Genomic DNA, 16,106 nt, shown 5'->3' on the forward strand with positions numbered 1-16,106 from the left:
TTTTTGGAAATGATAGTTGTCATAAAATACTGATTCAAAAAACCCCAACTAATAACCAAAATAAAGATTATCTTCTATTAAATAAATAGAGGAATCTAAATATTTAGACTTCATCTTAGGATCCTTGTCAATAGCCATGAAATTATACATCAGTGTTCACTTTAACAAAGGCACACTAATTTAAAATATTTAATGTTTTAAATGAAATTGTGTACTGAAATGCAGAGAGACATCTTCATTCCACGCAGGAAGCAGTTAACATACCGAAGTGTGAGAAAAGCACTGTAAATCTTCATTTAAGTAAACCAAAGAAATAATAAAGAGGTGAATGTAAGGTTGCAATATATCATAACTATATAGAACAATAAAGGAGTTCGAATTAGGAGGGACCTTTAAAGGTCATTGCTTTAAACCACCCTGCCAATAGATCAGGTTGCCCAAAGTCCCATCTGACCTGGCCCTGAACACTTCCAGGGCATTCACTCTTTGACTTTCTTTCAGGCCCCCTTTAAGTACTGGAAGGCTGCTATAAGGTCTTCCTTAACCCTTCTTTTCTCTGGCTGAACAACCCCAGGTCTTGCATCTTTTCTTCACAGGAGAGGTGCTCTAGCACTCAAATCATCTTCACGGCCCTCCTCTGGACTCACTTAAATAGGTCCATGTCCTTTTCATTCTGAGGAACCCAGAGCTCACACAGTACTCCAAGTACGAGGGCAGAGCAGAGGGGCAGAATCCCCTCCCTCCCCTGCTGCCCACGCTGCTCTGGATGCAGCCCAGGACACGTTTGGCTTTCTGGGCTGGGAGTGCTCATGGCTGGGTCATGTCCTCACCAGTGCTGCTTTGCCCAACCTGTATTATGTTTGCAGTTGTCCTGACCGTGGTGCCCAGCCTTGCACTTGGCTTTCTTAAGCTTCATGAAAGAACCTTCTCAGAGACCTAATCACAAGCCTATTGGATTTTATCCCTTCCCTACTGCATGCCTATGTTACCACACATCTAGTACAATTCCCTTGCAATGAGCAGGGACAGAAAGATATGATAGATGAAATCACATAATTTCTAACTAAGGCTCCCCTTATTATTTCACTACCTTTTCATTTTTTCTTTCTTTTTTCCTTTTTTTCTTTTTTTTTTTTTTTTAATTCTTTTATAGAAGCCATAAGGTTTCAGGAGCAAGATAAAGGAAAAAAAGATAAAAGAGCACAGTATCAAAAGAACAGTCTCAGTTCCAGGACTTTGACCTGCTTTTTTTTTACAAGTAACAGCCTTTCTGGAAGAAACAGGAGAAGATAGTAAATTTATGATTCATCTGATCCAGAGTGGGGGGGAAATCAGAAAGGCTTATGGTCATGCCAACAGAAAGACCTGCTTTCAGGTTCAAACTAAAGAAATACATTAAGAAATACATAAAGAAATACAAAATCTTTTAAGTTTTAAAATAATTCTGCCATTCCAAAGCAAATGAAAGGTAATAACTTCTCAGGGAAGTTATTACCTTTAAGTAAGCCCATCTGTATAATAGTACTGTGTTATTAAATACCCTAATTTAAGATTGTGATGTGAACATTAATTTGTGGCTGAAGTGAACCCTTTTCTCAACAGAACATTCATGCAATACATGAGACAAGAAACAGAAAAATTATTCTGAATCTATTGTGGAAGTTATCTGGGTGTTCTCATGAAAGAATACTTCATGAACTCAAATCACCTTAGGGCTTATGAACTCCAAGCTTGTGGTAGCAGAAATAGACAGGACATTTTGACATGTATTGTCATTATATTTTGTCTCTGTAGCATGGGCTCAGCCCTTGAACATTTCCTTCTTTTAATGTGACTGAGAACCTTTCTGCCCATTGTTGCTCATTCTGTCGCTTCTGCAATGCCATGGAGATATTCCTCCTGAGGCAGGGAGCGAGCTCTAATTTTGACAATAATGTGATGTAACCTGACAATGCATCATTAAATGTCATCCACTGTAAACCTGAAAAAAGGCAAATAGCTCTAGCTAAGATTGTGTAGTAGCACAACACAGCCCTACTTTGCTCTAGAGGAAACACCACTATCCTGATCTAAAACTCAATGTCACTTTTTACCCTTAAAATGCCTTCTTAGTTAGGAACACTGGATTTCTTGCTGCCATAAAAACAAAAAAAAATTCTGAAAGTGATAAAGAATGAATAAACTACTGGTGGAAAAATAAGCACATTCTATTAACAAAATACTTCAGCTATAAGAAAAACTATCAGAAAAAAATATGCAATCTTATTTTCTCCCATCTGAGATGCTTTACTTTCAGGTTATAATTTTTTTGCTATTGATTTTACGTCCTTTTCCAAGCTAAATGTAACTGTCATGTTTGGTAATACTGAGAACACCTTTTTTTTTTTTTTCTTTGCATACATTAGAAATCTGTCAGAGAACGTCATTTAGATTGAATGAGTAACTTCCTGTTCTTATGCACTAGACTACATTTCTCATCAAAACCCCTTCACTCCATTGTGGAAGGAGGAAAATGGCGGGTGAAACAGCATAAAATTTCCTTTTTTTTTTTTTAATAACTACTGCTTTATTCTTTGCTTTTAAGTGGTATTAAGGTTATGAAAAAGAGCTATTCTATGTATTTTGTTTGCTACACTTTAAGCAGACCAAGTGGAGATTGTCTGGGAAATCTTGACATAATAAACAGTTTCTCCTTCTATGAAAGATGAAAGAATTTTTTTATTAATTCTTAGTCAGACTGAATAATTGCCTGAAATATGGGAGGTTTTTTTTAGTATTTTGGATTTCTACCAAAACTGATGCCAGCTTCAGGAGATCAGTTCCATTTTTATGCTTTCAGTTCATTATTAGGTCAGAATTAGGCTGCTGTGTCCATTTGCTAGAAGAGTAATTTAGATTAAGTTTTATGAAGATACATGTTATAAAATGGGAACATAGGGCTAAATCTAAATATTTTGGCTTAATTTCATTTGCAAAATGTCTTTTTTTTTTTTTTTTCTCTTAATCTGTTCCATTACATCACATTACTGAAGGGTTTTGAAGCTTTGCTTCTACCTAATGAAATTTTACAAAGAAGCAATGACAACTGCATAATTCTGAAATTAATGACTAGTACTGAAATTAAAAATCTGTGCAAAGTGCATTCTCCTCAGGATGGTGAGTGCACCAACTGCACCAAGGAGACACCAACTCTTATTGCAGGGCTTCCTCAGATCTTGGCGTAGTGACCTGGCTGGTGCCACCCATAATAATGGAAATTGATGGGTGGATTCTGCTGCAAGACCTGCCAAGCCCAGCTATTGACCTGTCTCTTCTTTCTTTCCTCCCACTCCTTCCCTAATATTTCCCTTCCCGGTTTGTAGAGCAGGCACAACCCCCATGGACCTTAAGTTTCAATAATGTCCCTGTCCTTCCTTGCAGTGCTTAAATCCATGGTGCTCTGTACTTCAGAAAATAAGGAAAAGATAAATGTCTTTTCTGAGCGCTATTTAAAAACTAAATTAGGAAGAAGTATTCATCTTCTTCCTTGAAAGGGAGGCTGAAAAAAAAAACTAAAAAAAGCAGAGGCAAAATGTGAAAAGAACAAAGTTGAAAAGGTAAACTAAAAAGATCATTAAATAGAAAGAATTATATAATTTTGGAGGGAAATTTTAAAATAGCAAATTAAAATAATTAATATTAATTTAAAAATATAAAACAAATTAAATTACCTAAAATTTTTAAAAATGAATAATTTCTCTCCCTCTGCTCTCAAACACTGTGATACCTTCTTTCAGAGTAATATATCACAAGTATGTATCTTTTACAAATATGAGTAAACTCACAATATGTAGCAAATCTGTACACTCTTCTATAAAAGAACTATTAAATATTGCATGTTAGGAGATAAATGCCTAAGAAAAATAATTAAAAATTAATAAAGCATTTACTGGTGATCAGATTCAAATATTTTAGAGCAAAATTAGAAAAAATAATCACCTAGCATAATTAATTTCCATCTTTTGTTCTTAAGAAGTTTCACAAGATAATGAATCATTGTAGCTGAATCTTCTAAATATTTTCATTCCCTGTATTGTAAGACTAAAAGACTTCATAAATCTTAATGATTAGTTGTTTGCTCTAGAAAGAACAGAGTGTAGGCATATGGCATCCAATCAGAAGTGATAGCTTTGAGGAACAGGACTTGGGGCTCTTTCATGCAACTATTCATTTAAATCTGAGCAGCACTGATGCTTCATGACCATAAGAAATGATAAGCTTTGTAGTTATTATTTTTGTAAAAAATGGAATTTTCTTGTTTAATTATGAAGTAGACAAAATCACCAACTGTTAGTAGCAATACATATTGGTATAAAACTACCTTATGAAAATAATGAAATACTATGATTAAAGCAGTATTTGTTTATGAGGTACTAGATACAGTTTATTTAGAGCTGAATGCATTTTAATTGTATCATATATTTACATTTTGCTTCCATTTCTTTATGACTCTAAGAAAATGAAAACTTTTTTGGAATATCTTTTTTATTTAAATTTGGAGTAGATCTAAGATGTAACTGTTCCTGCATCAATGAGGAAAAATAAGTATAAAAATGTTATTCATTTGCAGCATGTTTGCATTTCAAGAATGAATAATTTGAAAACAAGCAATTCTGAGACAATTAGTTATTAATCACCACCCCCTAGTACTCTTCAGCATATTTTCTTCAACTCTATATCTATGTGTCATGGTAGATGAAGCCTAAAAATCACACTTGTATATATCAGAAAAAATTTGTGGATTTTAAGTTGTATTTCTTAATTTAAATTCCTTAATTAATCACTGTTCCTCAAGAATTAATATTTAGTGACAATGTGTATAACCTTGTCACCTAATACTTCTGACAAGGCGTAACCTCTGTATTTGGGCTCAGTTATTTAGACTCTCTGAGTTAAGCAATCATAGTCTATCTCCCCAAACAGTTAAGTTTCACAAACATGATGGGAGATAAACCAAAATGTAAAATCTGAAAAAGCCATATCAGAAAATATAAAGTCATATAAAGTCAGATCTCAGCTACAAATTCAAGTGTGACTAATTCATTGAAATCATTACAGCAGGATCATACAGGAAAGTCATTATTGAAAGACTAGTTCAGTTCTACTTAATTCTATTTTCTGTACAGATCAAATTCATAATTATTTCCCCCCCGAATGAAACACACCTGTGGCTAAGAAAATATCTTATAGAAGTCTGATTATGAGAAGAACTTTGGGAATAAAAAAATATACAGCAGGAACTTTTTGCTCTGTAAAAGGAAGTGAAAATTTTTCTTTAAGACATACAAAAAGATCTGAGTGTTCTTTCTCACACAAGTTCTAAATAGAAGCGATGTCACTGAAGTCAGCTAGAGTCATATCTGTGTAGACATAATTTATACAGTGGAGTGAAAATTCTAGACTTGATTTTTATAGTACATAAGAGACCTACAGATGATGAGCTAGTATTCTATTAGAGAATGAGAGAAAGAAAGGAAAATAATAGAATAAAAATACTAAAATATCATTGCACTGTTACAAGGTATAGCTCTATAAATCTTGGTTCATTTGTATTAAAATACAGGTAGTCTTGGGAATAGCTCCCTACCCTATGACTCAGATTCAAAACTGATCATATTTAAGATTGGAAAAAAGTGTGCTTAACTAATGAATTAATGAATTTCCTATTCATTTTCACTTTTTTAACATCCCCAGTTCCAGAATTTAACCAGTAGGGAAATGCCAGAGTATGTCAACAGACTCTTCTCTAAACATCTCCACAGTAAACACGTAGACATAAAAGAAACCCAAACAACACAACAAAAAACCCAGTAAAATGCTCAACAAAAACCTAATTAAAATGCTTTTGCTTTTGTCTTAGATGATAGCCAGCTTTTACAGATCTGTGTACCTCAGCTAATTCTGTGAGCTCTTAAGAAGATGGGAGATGTGCCCTATCCCAGCTCAGAGCTGCTGTTTTATAACCAACTTAGGTAAAAGCCAGCATAAGCATCCTTGATTCCTTCTTTAGAACTTCAAGCCTGAGATCACTTATACAACTTGTGGTCAAAACTAATTACAAATTAATGACTGAAGCTTCTCTTCTGCTCATTGTTTGAAACACAGATCACATTAGTGCTGTCAAAGACCTTGAGGTATCTTGTTGGAAAGCAATAAGGACTCCTGAAATTACAGCAAGACAGAGGCTCTGCAACATAATCTGTATTTCAATAAAAGCACACAGACAACTTGAATTGTAGCTGCCTGGATATCTCTTACAAGATGGTGGTTTGACAGATTTTGTCAGTGGTGGAAGATTTTGGCATATCTTGAAAGTACAACCAGCAGCAGCTTGAACATGGCTTATGTTCAGTCAGCGGGAATATTTCCAAAGTCAGTGAACCTAGATTTAGTCCCATTGCAGAGAACAGACATGCAGTACTCACTAGATTGTGGTGTGAGTATGTGCTAATACAAATAAATTGAATGCACAACTAATGCTAAGTTAGCATGCTTCTGGTGCACAAAAAACTCTGAAAATGGAGACTTGGCAAATATTAACTTCTACTACACATATAACATGAGAGGGAAAAAAGCCTTGCCAAATGCCATAAAACATCAGTGGCAATAAGGTTTTTAAATCTCTCTGAAGAAGAGGATGTGGAGTATGAATTCTGTTCTTCCTATAATGAACTATGATACTGCTAGCATTTCACTGAAGAGGAATGAGTAAATGAAGTTCTGTTTACAGTTGTACTCATTTATGTAAACATAGTCTTTTATGTATATTAGTTTTCCCTACTATTCACAAAATGTTTAAAAAACTCAATCATTTCTTCCTAGAATGCCTACTTTACCAATAAACATTTTTAATGACAGCAACAATGTTGCTTAATTATCATAAATTAGATTTCATTGATAAGATTGTACTATTATCCTTTTGTATCATTACTGTATTATGCTGCTGTGTCTAACTTATTGTTGAGCATATTTTGTAAGTGTATTGTGTCCGACTGAGATAAAGTTTATTTCCCCGTAGCAGCCCTCACAGTGCTGTGTGTTGCATTGGCTGCTGGCAGGGTGTTGGCAGCACACCCCTGCTTTGGCTACTCTGAGCAGTGCTTCCCTCTGGCATCCCCCACATCAGGGGGACACAGCCAGGGCAGCTGACCCAAATTGGCCAAAGGGGTATTCCACACCCCTTCATACCATATTCCACACCAAATTAGCCAAAGGGGTATTCCACACCATACCACACCATATCATACCATATTCCACACCAAATTGGCCAAAGGGATATTCCACACCATACCACACCATATTCCACACTAAATTAGCCAAAGGGATATTCCACACGAAATTAGCCAAAGGGATATTCCACACCATATCACACCAGCTCAGATAGAAAAGTAAGGGAGGGAGGAGGGATGGGCAGGCCCTTGTTGTTGTACAATGTTCTCCTTCCAGAACAGCTGCTATGTGTGCTGGAGTCCTGCTTCCCAGGAAGGGTCTGAACATCACTCGCTGATGGGAAGTAGAGTTTGACTTTTCCTTCTGCTTATGTGAGCACAAACTTTTGCTTTTCCTGTTTTTTGGTTTAGTAAGCTGCCTTATCTGAACCTACTTGTTGTTTGCCATCTCTGTCTCCCCTGAGAAAGGGACAGATAGAGCCTGTGGCACCTGGTGCTCAGTCAAGGTCAAACCACTACAGTAAGTAATGACAAAATGTGTATAAATATTAATATTTGCAAAAAATACAGACATTATTTTCAGATATTAGAAAATGTCAGTAGCACATTGGGAGAAGATGATCTGACTCTTTGCAAAACTATTTTCCAAAGATCTTTCTTCCTTCTGAGAGATTATCCAAACAACTTAATTTTTGCATAAGGTTGAAGAAGCAGAATTAAATTATCAGACCTACTGCAAAGTATGCCGTTTGCTCATTCCTATATTTTAAAACATTGAAGCTGTCTTTTTTAAAAAATAAATTATTGTCTTTTAAAATATGTGTACATAATTCAAACTGTTTCTCTTCATTCTCCATGGAGAAAGGCAGCACATATTCTTTTGCCATATTTTTATCATAAAGTATGTAATTGTATTTCTATAATATCAGGTAGGCTTTTTTTTCCCAGTTTTTTTACAAAATAATGATCTTTAGTAAGAGCCAATTTTACCATTATGCTGATTTCAATACCAGCCACAAAATAAACTCCAAATAGCCACTCCCCTTCACCCACCTCTTCCAATAAGGGAAGAACTATGCAGAGACTATGGGTTGAGGTAACAATTTACTGAAAGCAGAAAGCAATGGAATCATATCCACGCAATAACAGCAGTATTAATAGCAAAAAAATATATAGAAAGAGAAGGTGCTTTATGCACTAAAAATGTTTACCCCTGGGAACACAAAACCAAGATGGTCCACGCCCCCTGAAGGTCATGTCTATGTGGCTTCCCCACACAAAAGCCTTATGGTGATTGCCCCCATGTGTCACCCACGTGGCCATCAGGAACTAAGGCAAGATGGTGGAGGGGCTCCCACAGCTAACATTTCCCACCCCGCAGCCTGAAACAATGACAAACAATAACAAACAAGCTCCTCCAGACCTAAGTCATCCCAGTCAGCATGTCATCCCAGTCACCACTGTTCTATTGAGTTAAGTTCCATGCCGGTGCCTGCACCACCCTTTTTATTATTGTGCTGCCCTGGAGGGCAATCCCATGTGTGGCTGCCCCATTTTCCAGACATTCTGATGCATTCATTTTGGCTTGGTTTTTCTGGGCTCATCTGGGCTCCCTTCCACTTGGTTCAACCATCTCATCTGAGCTGGGTCCCCGCCCTCCACTCTTTTTCCTGTGGCAGGCTCTGTGCTGGTGCTGTCAGTTCAGCACTAGTGGGAATTTTCATTTTTTCTGCTCTCCTTTCAGCAATATGTCTTGTAGCCATGCTCTGGAGAAAAGGGTGGAGAGGAGGCACCAGCAGTGGGAACCAGTTGTTGAAGGGTCTGGTGTCAATACCTTCCTGCTGGAGAGGGGGAGGCAAAATTATGCACTTTTGGTGGGGTACTCAGTTTTCCCCCTGAAACCAGGTTCCCCAGCAATGATGTCCCAGATATAGAATAACAACCTGGCAGTGCCCACACTGCACTAAGTGCCCCCTCCCTCCCTGACACAAGGACAGGCATCAATTCTGATCCACTAGAGGTACAACCTGTTAAAAAACCTCACCCATACATCACTTTGTCCATTCTCACCACTTAAATTACAGATATTTTTAAATTCTGTTTATCTTACTTTTGGCTGAATTAATAACTGTAATAAGGCAACCACTAAAAGCAAACCAAGATGTTGCCATTGCTGAAAGTTTTCTGACTCATTGAAACAGTCATTAAAAGAATCAAATAGTGAAAAATATCATAAGACAAAACATGTATCATGACAAAAAAAAAATTAGTAGAATGTGTACTTCAAAACTTCTTTTTGTGATACTGTCGTTAAATACTCTTAGAGAGACAAGATAGGTCAGAAAAATTGAGCCGAACCTATTGCCAAATTCTCCCCTGGAATAGTCATCTACCTCTCACCATGCTTCAGATTTCATACTGGAAACAGAACTCAAATAATTATTTAATTAACTCAAATAACTTATTTAATTAACTACTCCCATATATCAGCTCTGTCACATCTGGTGTGGCTTAAATCTGCTGCCATCAACCATCAGCTCTGTAACTTGAGAACAAGTACTGCCAGATAGAAGAAAGTGAAACTGGGTGATTTACTGAAAGCCTCTGCTGCAACACTCCTGTTTAATTCCCTACCCCCACACACAGACATTTCTGAATAAACATCTAATGTCTCAGGATTAAGTGATTTGTGAAAATGTATGCATGTGGCTTTGACCTTTCTTTAAATTTTGTGTTCTGTGTAAGAAAAAAAAAAATCACAGAAAAAATGACTCAAACTCTAGAAAAAACAGCATGACAGAGCACCTTTCAAATTCTCTTTTCTATGGGAAAGAGCCATACAAAAACTTCAGGGATAAGGTTGAACCAGTTTTCCTAAAAGACATGAAAGAATGGGCCAGAAAGCTTAGTGTAGACACACAAAAAAGCATGTATCCCTTTAAAGGAAAAAGTATTAGCAACCTTTCTCTTTGCTGTGAAAACCTGTTTAATTTACACAGTAGTAAAACTAGTAGATGACTGAGTTTTGAATGTATTATCTCAGAGTTACCTTTGAATGTAGCCAAATGCTCAATTGCCTACCTTAGGAGTGAAGTGTGGGTCCAGTTACAGCTTGTGGAACCCCACGAGTCTCAGTATGTGTGTCCTGCAGCTGTCCACCATCATTTCCATCTGTCATCTACTCCTGGAATGCCATGGAACCATTGTGTCCTTGTCTGAGCTCAACACTTGGCAGTATTCACTGAATTTCACTAATTTGTGCTACTCTTGCTAAATTCCTATCAGAAACACAGTACCTGTCTTTATTAAAAGTCACAGTGAGATGAGTAAATGGACTAATTTCCATTTAGGGGTTTTATGTTCATGCATGATTAATCATATACAAAATAAATGTGACAATATAGGAGTTTCTTCATTCATGCACACTCTTCAGTATTAACTTTGCCTATTATATTTTCTCAGGACAGGAATACTTTATTAAAATATGTATGGTACAGAGAAACCCAGTTCTCAGGGGAATGTGTAATGCCCATATTTTTAAGGCTGTTCATGAAAATGTATTTGCATAAAAATTAAGTTAGCACATGATGCAACCTTAATTGCACTTGCACTCAAGATACTTCTAAGTGTATGTTCACAAATATCACATTTAGGCGTTTCATAATCATTGCATTAAGTACATCTACTTACATGAGAGATGAATTAAATAAAGCTATGCAATACTTAAGTAAATAATTCAACATGAAATTCTTGATGATCTTTGGATTTAATTAAAATAATACAAAAAAAAACAATGTAAAATGACAGTATAAAGTATAATTTTAATTTTGTTTTTATACCAGAATGACTTTCAGCATAGTAGCTACTGATGAATGGCTGTTATATACATAATTAAAGAAAAATACATAAATACCATGTGCATTTCCATGTCACTAAGCAGCCCTCTGAGCCACTCTTCTTTCCACTTCACCTTTGCCTCTTTTCTGCTATATGGTGTTCAGAGACTATGTGAAAATGAAGGAAAGAAAAAATGAAAGGAAAAAGATGTATCATGAAACACAGAAAAAGGAGTTAACTGGAGAAAGAAATTGCAGTATAAGTACCCACGAGGGAAGAGATGAGCCAGTCCCTGAGAGAAGTCTGGCACAGTGTCAGTACACAAAAGCAGTGCAGTAAGGAATAATTCAATCTAAACACCTTTGCTGTCCTTCCTTTCCAATAACTGCTCAGCCTGTACACCTCAGTTTTGAGGGCAGAAAGAGTTTTAGGGAATGCTGTGTACAATTCTGTCAGATCATGGTCACTGCTCCTCCTGTTCCTCTCTGAAGCCAAACTGTGTCTGAAAGAATGGACAGCTATGACCAAGCCATCCCCACATATTAAGGGTACAAAATGAATGGAAAATAAAGGCTACATCACACACTGCTAACTATTATATAGTTACAACTGAATTAGATTTCCAGCAGGACAGAAAGCAAAGCAAACAGAAATGACATATATATGAATACTATAAATAACTTACTATTGATGAAATTATTTATTCTGACTGGCTCACTTGACATCAAGCATGGCACATTATCTTGGAAAATATCTCATTAATCAATGCAGGAGAAGACTGGACTGTCAAGAGAAAGGGAATACTTGCTAACAAGTAGAAGAAAATAAAAATCCTGCAGACACCACATATTTTCTTATGCTCATTTTATTTCTTATTATGGTATTTCCTTCTGTAAAATAAGCAAGTTACTCAAATCATAGAATAAAATTAAAATTAAAAATGAGATTCAATTAATTAAATTAAGTAACTTCACTTTTAAAAAGCCATACCAAACTGTGAAGGAAGTAAAAGCTCCTTCAGCCCTCTCCTTTTGTTCTCTGATTTCCATTGCATTCCATTAAACCTTTCAACTTGCAATGCTAAATCACACACCTGTATATGTATCTCTGTCTCAAAAGAAAACAACTTTACTTCAACCCATAATTACCAATAATTCAGCAAATTGCATGAAAAAACATCTGCTGATATGACACCATATATGCTTTAGCATGATGCAGTCTTTTACAGCATCCAGTCAATTCCTGTATGATATCAAAGAGCAAGGCTCCTTTATTCTAAGGCATGTTTTTAACTCAGAAAAATGTGGAAGAGCGTCTGGAAATCTGTATCTGAACTTACAGTTCTCATCTTGAGCATTGGGTAGATGGAAATTGTTCTGTCCCACATAGGAACTTCTTGAATAATATCCCTATTTGATCCTTAATAAGAAATATTGTGGTAAGAGATGGCAACAGAAACTTTTTTCCTTAGTGCTTTCCAGACGTGTCTAGAGACTGACAAGTTTTCTTCTTTGTGATACTGTTTACATTTTATCATATTTCTATCAAAGCCTGATTTTATTTGGAATAGAAACAGGTATTTCAAAATTATTCACAGGGAAAAGTCTGCAAGAAAGTAACTGTGTCAGCTAAAACATTCTGATAAAACTTGAATTGACACTACTTCACACTGCTGGAATTATTCCACCTTAAGTACTATTATGGTAACATTGAAGAATTATTCTTTCACAAAGCCCTTATATATCAACAGAAGTTGGTTGAAAGATAAATCCACTGAAGCTTCTTAGGCTGAGTTCCTGTATTTTTCTGTCTACAGACTCAGTTCTTCTCTTACCCATCGGAATGAATATTATTTTGCAGGAGATACTGAAAGGACTATGGACTCCATAGCAGTAAACTTATAAAAATAAATAGGAGTGGATGACTGACTCCAGCAGAGGTGTAAAAAAAGTTTGTCATAGCAAGTGTGAATGCTGCACAGAGGAAGGAACTAACTTAAGTGGGAAAAGTTATAATGCATAATTTAAGTTTAAAATAAGTTTTCCAAAAGAAGATGCTCACGTCATCTCATGTTTGAAAGGACTTCTCAAGCACAAGGTTAAGTTACATCAAAACTCTGGAAGTATAAGGAGAACACCCAGGTGTTTTCTCATGGTTATTTAACATGTGTGCTTTGGGCAAACAATAGAAGAGATGACATGATGCACTGACCTTAACATAAATTAGGTAACCTTATTTTTATCCAAATGAGTTTTAGGGTTGCTCAGGCATGGTGATTCCAGAACCATGAAGTGTTTCACCACTATGCCACCCAAATTAGTTAAACTCTTTTAAAAAGTACACCTGTCTGTTGCAGTCATAATTTCAGTAGCAGCAAAGACATGTTCTGTAATCAAATATGCCTCTTTTAATTTTTTTTAAACTAAGCCAGTACTGAAATACCATTTTTTACCCTTATATTATTTTTATGTCAAATGTACTTATCCTTTGTGCATCCATTGGAAAAGATGGATCTTTCTGATGAAGGAGGACTAAATATCTCCATTAACAATGAAGAGCAATTAAAATCATAAAAGCTGCCAAAAGTGTTCTGTATTATAAAAATTAAATTTTAATTAAATTCTAATATAATTGAATTAACAGAATTTAATGAAAATTTATAAACATTTAAAATTTTAGAGTAAAAATTGCATTAGAGACACTGAATGCTCCATTTTAATTTTTTTTAATTTAAAGTAAGTAATTTTTCGGGGATGTTAAATTTACTGAAAATATAGGCATAAGTTAAGAACACATTTAAAAGAAACTGATGAGCATAGGTTGAAATATCTATAATATTAAAGCAAAATTTTGCTTTAGGTGGTTTCATGTCCGCTACACATTCACATGCAAGCTGTTTAAACAGGTAGGTCCCTCAGAAATAGAGGTTGACATTCTCATTTTCAGAACATATTTGTTTAGAAAAAAGAAGGGGCTAATTCTTTGAATCTCTAACTTCCACTATTAGTCTGCAAGGAACATTTGAAAGCCCAGCTAGGTCTGACATAGGGCTGTTGTCCATTTTTTGCACTTCAGTCACACCTCCCAACTGTGTGGCACACTGGCCCCTAACCTGCAGGCTTAGCATCCTCCTTTGTAGCCCTGCTTTGTTGTCTGTCCATGATGAGATTTGTTTAGAAACCTAGCAGATGGTATGTATTTGTAGCAAAATCCAGTTAGTTCACAACTGAAAGAGGTGAAAGTAAGAAGAATATTCTTTACCTAGTGCAGCTGAAGCACCCTAGAGACTACCAGAGACAAAGATGGAAGTGGCATTTAGTAAGGTGATATAAGTGTCAACTTCCATGTGAGAAACTGGTGAGATGACACTGCATTCTTTACAGCTCCTTCTGTTTATATAGAGAAAGTAAAGGCTTCCAGAGACCTCATGGGACTGAATGGCTTAGTCCCAAGGTTAGGCTGCTGTCTCTGGAGTTGCTATTTGGGGTGGACTATGCAGCAGCATCCTGAAAACAATCGTTTGAAAAATATTCTTATTTTTTGTGAGCATAAGAAGTCCAGGCTTTCTAACATGGCCCATCAGAAAAGCATTTAAATAGACTCAGCCAGTAACAAAGCTGGTGCTAAATTTCTAACACAAAAGCTGAACCAATTAGCTGAATATAGTCTCTGAGTAGAAAGCAGCTTTTTAAAAGTACCTTCACCTTCTATTTGTCTCTGTCACTAAAATCTTATGCACTATGACATAGGAAGTAAGAATGCAAGCTCTTCTTTACAAAATGTAGCTGCTACTTTCTAAAAGGTACAGTCTCTTATTTGAAAGATAAAGGCCTTTTTGTCATCATTTACATTATCTACTGGTCAGCACTTTGTATAGCACATAGTCAGCTTCTTGAGGTTTCATGTTGCAAGTTTCATATGAGGTTTCATATACAAGCTCCCTCCATTGGCTGAGTTCCTCTGAGTGAGCTTTAAGTAATTGGATTATACAGGGAATTAATTCTATTTGTCATTAAGTTAAAAAGTGGAAGTGTTCCTTAGAAAAATAGGTAAGGATATTATCAGCTGTAGAAAATAAAGCTAAGAAAAATGTAAAGAAGTCGTTAACAAAACAAGATATAATGTTAACCCAAGTGCCACAAAAAAAGCAGCATAAGATCGGATGTAAGAAATTTTAAATTTTTTATGCATACACTATTCAGTAAAATTGCTCTTGATACTGCATCAGCCCCTATAGTCTTTACATTAATAAATGAATAAATAATTAGTATGGTAGTTATTTTCTGTATATTCCTTATTCCTGTAGATGAGAGTAAGCAAGAAATATTGTATTTGGGCTAGGGGCTAGCAAATTTTCTGTGATCACTGAGAAGTCAGAGCAAGGAAGTGAACCTCTTTGAGCTATTTATCATCAGCATAACTTTCAGACCACAAAACAATAAAAATGTATTGCTTAAGTAACAGAAACCAGAGTGAAAAGCATGAATTTGACTGAGAAAAAAAACCCCACCCAAACAAATATATAGACATGTGACTTTTATCTCAGCTTAACAATACAGCACAGTCAGCTTGCCTTCACCTGACAATATACTGATCTTTTCAAACTTTAATCTTTTCTTTAATTCCTCATCCCTTTATAGATATAAGACTGCACTACTAGAAAGTATGATTATGTTTTTAAAAAGATGCATTCTGAAATTAGTGCTTAGAGAGGAAACAAGAAAAGATTAGTCTTTGTTTGTGCACCATGAATAGAAATATTTTTCTTTAATTACAAAATTTGAGATTGCATCTGTTAAGAGTCACTCATATGTCCTAAATTTTTTGAAAGCACAAGAAGAGCTTTGGTAAAGTATGAAAGAAATGAAATCCTACAAAAATTATCTTATAAATAATACACAGTAATTACAACAATACACAAGAAAAGTCCCTCTGTTGGAAGAGAGCACAAATAAGGTAACATTTGCAGAAGCACTAAATGGCATGTGGAATCTATCTCTCATATCCACATACAATGTTTATATTCTGCTGTTTTCAAACACAAGGTACTTCTGTCACAAG

The sequence above is a fragment of the Lonchura striata genome, chromosome Z, assembly GCF_046129695.1.
Source record: "Lonchura striata isolate bLonStr1 chromosome Z, bLonStr1.mat, whole genome shotgun sequence".
Taxonomy (NCBI): Eukaryota; Metazoa; Chordata; class Aves; order Passeriformes; family Estrildidae; genus Lonchura; species Lonchura striata.